Source organism: Daktulosphaira vitifoliae, unplaced genomic scaffold, assembly GCF_025091365.1.
Source record: "Daktulosphaira vitifoliae isolate Bord-2020 unplaced genomic scaffold, ASM2509136v1 Scaffold_3, whole genome shotgun sequence".
NCBI classification, from domain to species: domain Eukaryota; kingdom Metazoa; phylum Arthropoda; class Insecta; order Hemiptera; family Phylloxeridae; genus Daktulosphaira; species Daktulosphaira vitifoliae.
In genome coordinates, this window is record NW_026099574.1 from 43,010,687 (window position 1) to 43,020,879 (window position 10,193).

Genomic DNA, 10,193 nt, shown 5'->3' on the forward strand with positions numbered 1-10,193 from the left:
TTAAATTAAAGCTAATGTAATTTACTTTATTATGCGAAAAAAAAATTTCGGACTTTATTTTATCTTCACGGTGAAAATGGCTACCGAATGCTATTATTGTGTGAAAATTCTCGATTTTATTTTTTACATTTTTAACTTTATAATGCTATGACATATTGAAAAGTGTATGGATCAACATTATTTTTTTATGAGAAATAATATTTTTTAATAATCCCTTTTTCATTCTACATACTTTATCTTAATTAGGATATTAATAATAAACTAGCAGATCATGTAGCTTTTAGAATAGTCCACCAATTTTTTAAAATTAAACAGTATCTAAAGATTTGCATCGAAGCGTTTTTTTTGATAGTGATTTTAATCACTGTCAGATATCATTATACTTGATCCGTTTATACCACGTCACCACTGTGCCGCGACCCCCCTGTGCTGGGTTTTTTCAATTATTAGTGCTTATACTTTAGACCAAATTGTAAAGACATAGAGGAAAGGGGGCTTATTATATCCAGCCCCTGCACTACCCAATTTTTTAAATTCATCAACTCATCAAAAAAAGATAAGCAAATATGTTATAAATACTTTTAAAGAGAGTTTTTATATATTAGATTCCATACAATAAGCATAATAAAATAAGTCTTTAGCGGTCTCCACCTTCCGAAAAACATATTATAACTAGCAATAATTTATGATAAATTACAAATTCAATTTATTCTGAATATAATCAAATAAAAAAGATCAAAATAATCAAACTTTCATTAAGCTCATCGAAGCGTTTTATAATAGTAATTTTAATAACTATCAAATTTAAACCTATAATAGCTCTCCTTATATTAAATTCACAGTGTATCATGTCTCGACTGTAACAGATTTTTCTTATCATCGAGCTTTTAATTAAAAAATAGTATAATATTTTTATTATTAATTAAATGATAAAAAAAGTTATAAATCTCTCATTAACTCTTATTTTTTTTAAGATAGCTTCACTTCATAATATTTAATTTCTATATATAGAAAATTAATTTTCATGTAATAAGATAATAATGTGAGCTTTTTCACTTTGAAACAAGTTTTTTCTCTATGTATTTCTAGGTAGTAAAACTTAATCTGAATGACAAAATAATAGTTAACATAACTTTTTCAATTCCTATTTGGACAATGTTCAATAATTAAAAGTTAACATAATATAAAAAAATAGTGCCTACATAACAAAACAAAAGGCTAAGTAATACTCACATAAATCATATATCCTTGTACAAAATTAACATAATCAGTCATTTGTCAATTTACACAACTCTTCTATTTTACTTTAACGCTTATAATAACAAGGGCAATATTCCCAAATGCTATTTTACTATATTGTTATTGAAATGCTAAATGAGAGAACAATTAATTAATTTGCGTGTTATGATTGAACAAACTACTAATACCCTTGAGCGTACAATGAATGTACACGTAAAGTAATTATACTATTTTTATAGGAATATCCTATATTGCATTATCCATAAAAGAATCATTTAACTTTTATTTTAATTTAACAAATCAAAACCTTTGCCAAGCCTTGGGATAATTATTTTCATATACTTTTACGATGGCAATATCTATTTGTTTCCTGATTGTCGAATTCAATACTGTATTAGGAACAGACTTTGTTTAAAACATTTTTAAATTTCATTTCTAATTTTCTTTTAAAATTATGAAAACCCCTTTGTTAAATTACATTATACATTAAGTTATTAGTACAAGACATCATCAGGGACTGAGTTACAGGACTTGGGAGCATAGCCCCCTAGTTTACAAGTTTCCCAGAAGATTAGCAAAACTATATGCATTGTTATATAGAAAATACTTTTAATGGAGATATTAATTTAGCCGCAACCTAAAAATAAAATTGATTATTCTACGCCTATTTACGTGTGATAAATTAAAATATTTGGTGATTATTCAGTGTATAAATCATGAAATATACTAAATAAAGTAAATTAAATTTAAATTTTATTTTTATATTATTATTAATATTTCTCTTCATATTATCATAATTGAATATTCAACTAATTTTATATATTTTTCTAAACTTTGCGATAAGTTACAAAATTGTTCATGTTTTTGAAGTGTATACTTTGATTAAATAGTTAAAAAATCTTTCATTCAGTATACTTTTTTATCAAAAACTCTCTTCGGCAATAACAAAATTTAATTGGGTTTCGTTATTTTTTAATTAAACTAAAATAACTAATGATTAAGTTAATAATTCAGTTAATTGACTAAATTGTAAGAAATATTAATGGACTTTAACTTCTATTAATAGATTTTGTTTAGAAAAAAACGTTTAATCTCAACTTATTCTCTGTTTAAATCTCTACTTTAGAATATAAAAGATTACTCAACATTATCAATTAATTTTTAAAATGTTTAAATGTAAAAAAAATTGAATTAAATGACTTGAATGGTTAACATTCAGCTGTTTAAAATTACCTACTTTTAAATTAGCTAAGAAAATAAATTTTTATAACTTAGAATATAAATAACTATTTGTGAAGTATTTATAACAATGAATTAAAGAATGATTTTATTGAAGGTAATATTTTTGCTAAACATTAAATTGTTTCTTTTAAGTGATATGCACAAGTCAATATTAGAAATGGTAGTATCAATGGTTATATCAAACTTTTAGAAGGTCATACGATGTGTCGAAATCAAAATATAGAATTAATTTTCATCAAAATTATTTTTGGACAATGTAAAAAAATAATATCAAGGCCAACTAAAATATTTTAGCAGGAAATCTGTAAAAAAAAAAAATTCGTGTAAAATATTTTTGTAACTACAAAAAGATAATGTTTTTTCATACAATTGTAGTGGTTATGGTTGATGCTGTAAAATAGATATAATTTCACGTCTTATTTAATTACAAAAAAAATACTCATTTCAAAGAACATAACTCCATAAGAAGAACTGTTAAATTTGGATGTTTTTCACTTTTTTCAATTATGCCTCATAACTATTTTTATGTATATTAAAATAAGTTGTGTGACCGATATATCAAGGTTAACGTATAAGCCTATGAAATTGAATTAATCAGTCAATTACCCCCAAATAAACTAGTATTTTCTTCATAGTAATCTTATTTAAAAACTACAAAATATTCAACATTTGTTTTATGTTAAATATGAATCAAATACAAATTTGTATTTCGCATATTTAATGGGTTGGGGAAAGGTTATTAACTTTTTTTTTATCAATGTACCACTATTTTTTTTTGTAATTTTTTTATGTACCATTTAACCTTACCCAAAATATGTCTAAGAGTTAACCACTCTACACCCAAAGAAAAACCTCAATCAAAATTGAAAGAGAAATTTTATCAAGGGTTTATGATAATGTTTTATTAATACGAACAAAATAACTATTCTTATAAATAATTATTGTTCAAGACAAGAAAAAAAAATATCATATTGATAAATATATCATTGATTCAATAGTAATGATATATTTATCAAATTGAACAATGAATTTATTATATAGATCGAGGTTTTTCTCTGGGTGTATGACAATAAATATATCGTCATTTTAACTGTAACAGTATGGATCATAATTTTTTTTACAAAATGAGATTTTTATCAATAATGATACTAGTTTTTCAGAACATTTTTTTAGAAGACTCATGGTTTTATCGATAGTTATGATAATAAAATTACCTATTGTATTAAAAAGTGTATAATTAAATTTTTTTTTTTATCATCCTGGAAGCTTAGAAATTAGAAAGGTAATAGTCAGATATTTCTTAAATACAGTGTGATTAGATAAGTATACAAGTTCCTACCCATATTTCGTTATATTATGATTTTTTTCACAAAAACGTATAGGTAAAATTAAGATTAGAAATATCTGAATAAAATAACTAAACGACTCTATGATTTACTGTTCTATGAAGAATGTTAAAAAAACATGTACAATAATATTACTATAAAAAAATATTCAAAAGTATTTAAAATTTTATTTAAACCATTTTTTTGATATGGTTATGGTGTATTCGTAAAAATTATTGAATATATACAATGTATATTATACATACAGTTTATTTTAAAAAAATGTTTTGAGTAAAATGTAATTATTGACTTAATAATATTTTCAGTCTCAAAATTTGCAAAATTGACACATGTGTTTAGTATTCCAATTTTATTTGATTTCTAAAGTAGGTGTGTTTATTTGTATTGAATAGTAAGATTTCCGATAAATCTTATTTAAAGTTTAATTTTCCTCTGCATTAAAATATTTTAACTATACTTTTATGTGGTTTCTCGGTAATTTTAATCCGACCTACAAAATATGTAAATTACTTTACATAATCTTTATCATTCAATAATAAAAAAACCAATAAATCACAAAAAGTATACAAAAATAAAAATTAAAAGTTTAATGTTGAATGTTGAATTCTTCAGCACGTAAATTTAATATTTTTATAAGAAAGGAATAAAAATCGTCTAGGAAAAAAAAGAACATTAATATCAAAATTTCTTACATTAATATTATTAAAAATATGAGTATAAATTTTTATACAATTAATTGTCAGTAATTATGAATTCATTATATCATTGATTCATGAGTTGATAATGATACCAATAATTTGTTTAATTTCATTTCAATTACATTTTTAATAAATATAGACTTAAAATTATACTATAATAATTATTACAATGTGAAAAATAAATAATTAAATATCGGCTGTTTTATAACAATAGTAATTTTTAGAGACATTAACTACGAGAAATGACAGTAAATATTTCCAACTATAGCGCTGATTCCTTTAACTAAATACAAATTTATAAAAGATTTCAAAATAGTAATTATATGAATTTAATTTCCACTGGTAGAACATTATACGTTAAATTTAAAACTTCCTTTTTTTAATAACGAAACTAAAACACTTGACAATCGGCTTTATTAGATTATGTCATTTATAATATAATTTGTATAAAGCTAATGTCAATATATAATTAATTGAATGCATTGTATTTTAAAAAGTGTACTTGTTTCAATATGATAAATTTAATTGGGTTAGAGGTCATCTTAATTCATACTAGTTGTACTTAATTAACTAGGCTAATAAAATTATTAATTATGAATGTATACAAAAATATGAAAACAATATGTACATAGGTGGATTGACTTTTTTTTTATAAAACTGAATAGTTTAAAAAAATGTTAAAAGCGTCTTTTAATATCAATCCAATAAGTATATTGGATATAAGGATCCAATAAGTGTATTGTCTACTAATTTCAAAATAAAATTTACTATCTTCAAATAACTTATGATAAATTAAAATATTAATTTCATGACTGAAATAATAATTAACAAACAATGGTCACAATAATCAAATTAAGAAAGTTAATTTTTTATACATAAATCTAAAATAACGAATCGTAATAAAAGTAATGAATTATTATATTATAATATAATACATTTTTAAATCAAATACCCAAGTTTAAAAATTATTTTATATATTTATTATTACATAAGATTCATACTCAGCCCCAAACAAATCAAATTTGATCCAAAAATATTTTAAATATTCACATTTTGCATAGTAAATATTTTTTTTTTTGCAAAGTTTTCTTGAATATGTTATAAATTATAAAAACACCAAATACTCCTACTTCAAAAATTAATTTTGTATCTCATGGTATCAAAAATTAATGGTTATGGTACTAACAGTTCAATCGAATTTGTTTATTTTTACATGTTTTATAAATGTTCTCTCAAATTACTGCTTTTATTGCAAATATCTATAATTTAAGAAAATTAAAAATATTTCATTTTATCCATATGTCATTTGTGCAAAATAAAACGAGTGACTAATAAAAAACCACTCTGTATATAACAACCATATGAATTTAATTTTGTAATTTTTTATAATTTCTCCGAAAAATTTACAGTACTCAAATATTTGTTATCAATTTCATACTAAATTTTATTACTGTAATAGACATTTACTCATGTATTAAACTAATAAATCATACAACTTTTAATCAGGATATAAATAAAGAAGTTAAGAGTCATGTTACTTTTGGAATAATTCAATAGTTCCTTCTAAAAACTAACCAGTATCTACAAATTTGAATTAAATGTTTTTTACGATAGTGATTTTAATACCTATCAGATATCGTCTATAATTGTCCCAATTATGCCACGCCCTCATTGTGACGTGATCTCACTGCAAACCTTGCTGATAAAAATTATCTGTTATTATAATGTTTAGCATAGGCAAGTAAATGCGCAATGTAGAGAATTCTTATCTGAGCGTTTACCTCTTATATAACCTTTTCTAAATCTTCAAATGCTAATATATCAAATAATTATAATGAAAATTTGGTTATTAATCAGTCGATCTATTTCTATATCTTTTGATCTATACCAGACTTTATTTAATCTTCATTATCATCCAGTAAAGGCAATGGCTTGTCGTTTGAAGCAACTCCTCTCTATTTGACGCCAAATTCTTCAGTAAAACAAAAGATGCACAGTTCATGAGTTCCAGGATATGTTCAAAATATTGTGTCCTTGGGAATCCTTTTGGTTTCTTCCAGTTATTTTTCCTTCGATGATGTTGATTATAAAGTCATTGTATCGGATGATGTGTCAGATTAACTTTATTTTTTTTTATTCCATCACTTTTATCAGCTGCCTATCTTCTCGTACTTCTTCTAGTACTTACTCATTACTATTCTTATCTATCCATTTTGTTTTTATCATTTTTCTTCATATCCATAAGTCTAATGCTTCTGTCTTTTTTTGTCAATTGTCTATGTTTCACTGCCATATGAGAGCACAGTCCAGACAAATGTTTTAACGATTCTTTTACGTATGCAAGTATTCATATGTTTATTGATGAATAGCTGATTTTTGTTTTGTCAATGCTATTCTTCTTTTGATTGGTGTAGATTTGTCATATCATAGCTATATTTCCAAGGTAGCAGCATTTTCGGACCTGTTGTAATCCTGTATTGTTTATTTATATCTTAAGATTTTTATTTGAATGCATTTTATTTTTTAAGCTTTGTTATAGTTTTCATGGAATTTATTTTCATTTTAATTTTATCAAATGCACTATATTTAACAGTAAAAAAAAATAATAGGTTCCCTTTGAAATTATCCTTAAAATCTACTCATAAAAATAATTTTGTATGATAAATATTTCATTTTACCCTTATAAGGTAAAAAAAATAAACATTACAAAAACTTCATGACTAAAATTTTAAGAAAAAATTTTAACTATAGAAACTAATAAATATATTATAAATATTAATTTTAATTTTTGATTAATTAAGTTGTAGTAATACAAAAAATAAGCAAAAACGGTGAATGGGGAATTTTATTTGACCAAGGTTGGATGTTAGGGATTTGGTCAATTCAGGAGCAACGAGGTTCTATCGGGGTTGTAGAGTCCGAGGGTTTAGAACAATAAAGACAAGTAGATGTGTACTGGTAAGTACCTGAAATAATACACTGAGGCAACGAAGAGGCGGTGGCCATCTCACGAATACCCAGTCGAAGTGTTTATATATACAGTAGAAATCACATTAGGTTTTAAACTCTTTTAGGCAACGAAGAGGCGGTGGCCATCTCACGAATACCATGTAATGTGATTATGTATAAGGTACGAACTAGTCAGTAACAATTAATAAAGTTTGAATATAAATATGTGATCTATTGCTTTATCATTCTTTACTCAGATTATTAATTCTAAATAATTGGGTTAATATAAATTTACTTACTTTTTATTTGGCTTGTACAAAGATCGTCAAGGTTTGCGTAAATATGTATACTATCTCTTTTAAATAAATAAAGTGTTAACGCAAAATAATTGTATTCAATATCGCTTTAAAATGTACTGACGACAACACGGGGTCGCGGCTAGTTTGTTCAAAATCAAAATAGAAGAATTCTGAATTCCTTATTGAATTCTCAGGTCTTCAAAAGGCAGAGAGAATTCCGCTCTCTTAGAAAATCAGCGCCTTTTTATATTACTTTTAATTACTCCCATCATGGGTTGTTGCCGTCAGCACTTTTAGTGATTTTCAGTTTATTGTGTAAAATTTGAACATAAAATGATAATTATTTTTAAGATAAGATTCATAGTATACAATAATCAATTTAACATGTATATACATGTATAATAGCTATTGTACAAATGTGTATATGTTATGACAGATAAATTAATTATTTGTGTTGTATACAATTGGTAGTAAATATAGAGTAGTAATTTTTTATTGATAATGTAAGATGCGTAATGCAGAACATTGTGCATATTACGACAAAGTGATTCTTGATAAATTAATAAAAAATAAATGAAAAAATCACTTTATACATTATATCAAAAATTATTAAAATGTTAATTTATGATAAAATCATGTCTTAACTATTAAGAATATCATCAGTAATAAATTATATATATATATATATGTGTGTGTGTGTATGTATATTTAACTTTTCATAGTTCTTTTCCGGAGCGATAGTTACAGGTCCAAGGTTGGAGTTATACTAACAACATAGATTTTTTCATATTTGTTTTTGTAATTTTTGTTGTTGTGATTGTTTAGTTTTTATAATTATCCCTGTTTTTCATTTTTGTTAATATTTTCGTTTTGTTTTTATCGTTGTTTTTGTTGTTGTTATTACTATTTTTGTCATTTTTGTTTTTCATTAAATATGAAAAAATTAATTAAATTTTTTTTAATCGGTTGAATAAAGACAAAAATTTTTTGACGAAAATGAGTTAATTTTATAATTGTATTTTCTAACTTCCTATTAGAATTTATAGTATAAAAGGTTAAAAAGTAAAATATAAATATTTTAGTCATTAAATCAAAAATAAATAAATTAATTAAAAATAAATCTATAACTTTCGAAATGCTCTCCTAAAACGACAGAAATATATTTAACTCTTTTTTGCAGTAAATACACGTCGATATACACGTTATCAAACTTTTCTAGCCTAATTCTCAGCATAATTTTTTAGCTTTACTATTTAACAATAATGGTTTTTTTTTTTTAATAAAGTTTATTTAATAAGCTATAACTAAAGATATATATATATAAATGTATCATATTTCGAAAACATTTTCAAAAGTTTAGCTAAAAAAAACTTACCTTTTAGTGCAAATACGCTATTTTGAATCCCAGATAAAAAGTCAGATTTTCATAAAATAAAATGATAAAAGAGAAATGCCTAAGGTGTTATAAAAAAAAATTATTTTGTTTCACTCACTCAAAGAGTTTAAGAGTTTCAAAGAGTTTCCTTTACTAAAGGAAATACACCGTAAGAATGACTACATAAGTAGTGTAATTTTGTTATAAAGTATCAAAAATACATACAAAAACATTACATTTTTATTACTATTTATCAACATTTTCCTTTACATTATATGCATTAACAACTTCCAGTGCATGTATAAGAAAATCTGGACATTTTTTTTTAAGTTTTTATATAAGAGGAAATAGGTAAAAAAAATTTGAGAGGCCACTACTTTTAGTTTTCCCAATAATTTTTATTTTTACAGATAAATAATATAATAATAATATTAGTAATACAATATTTTTCCCTCACACTATTTATATTTTTATACAATAATACATTTAATGCATATATAACAATTACACTAAATGAAATGTATTTAATATTTGGAATTAAAATCAAAAATCATTGAAGGCGTTTGAAATTCTCAAGGAAGAAATTTGATTTTTACACTTCACGGAAGTACCATTAAAAAAAAAAACGTTTAGGAAATTATAATAATAATTATTGATTTAACTTTGTGTTAAGGACGCATTACCAACAATTATATAAAATAAGTTAGCGAAAAACTAGAGTAGGAGTGTTGCAGCCTCTAGGTATCTTATACTTAAAACAGATAAAAATTTTCAAGTTTGTGTAATAGTTTTCAATCTATAAAATATGATATTTTTTTGATGATAAATTAACTATAAGTAACACTTTTTATTATCGCTTTATCAACTAATACTTTTAAGTAAAATTAATATTTAAGAAATGATTTAAAATAAGTAAAGTATTTAGAAAATGCAAAAAGTCAATTATAAAACTTATGTTTTATTCTCTATCTACTTAAAAAAACAATAACCTTTGAATTACTCGTCTAAATATTATTGCCAAAGAATAGTTTTTCAAGAAAATCAA

The 10,193-nt window shown here is 23.6% G+C and overlaps 1 long non-coding RNA gene across 1 annotated transcript in view; it reads right to left on the reverse strand.

The window, feature by feature from the left end:
- Positions 1-4,006, reverse strand: part of LOC126902814 (uncharacterized) — a 5,747-nt gene extending 1,741 nt beyond the window's left edge. Inside the window, exons 1-2 of the long non-coding RNA XR_007703343.1 lie at positions 3,821-4,006; positions 1,234-1,370 (exon numbers count right to left, since the gene is read on the reverse strand). This is a non-coding gene — a long non-coding RNA (uncharacterized LOC126902814). The remainder of the gene's footprint in view (positions 1-1,233; positions 1,371-3,820) is intronic.
- Between the last annotated feature and the right edge of the window lie 6,187 nt (positions 4,007-10,193).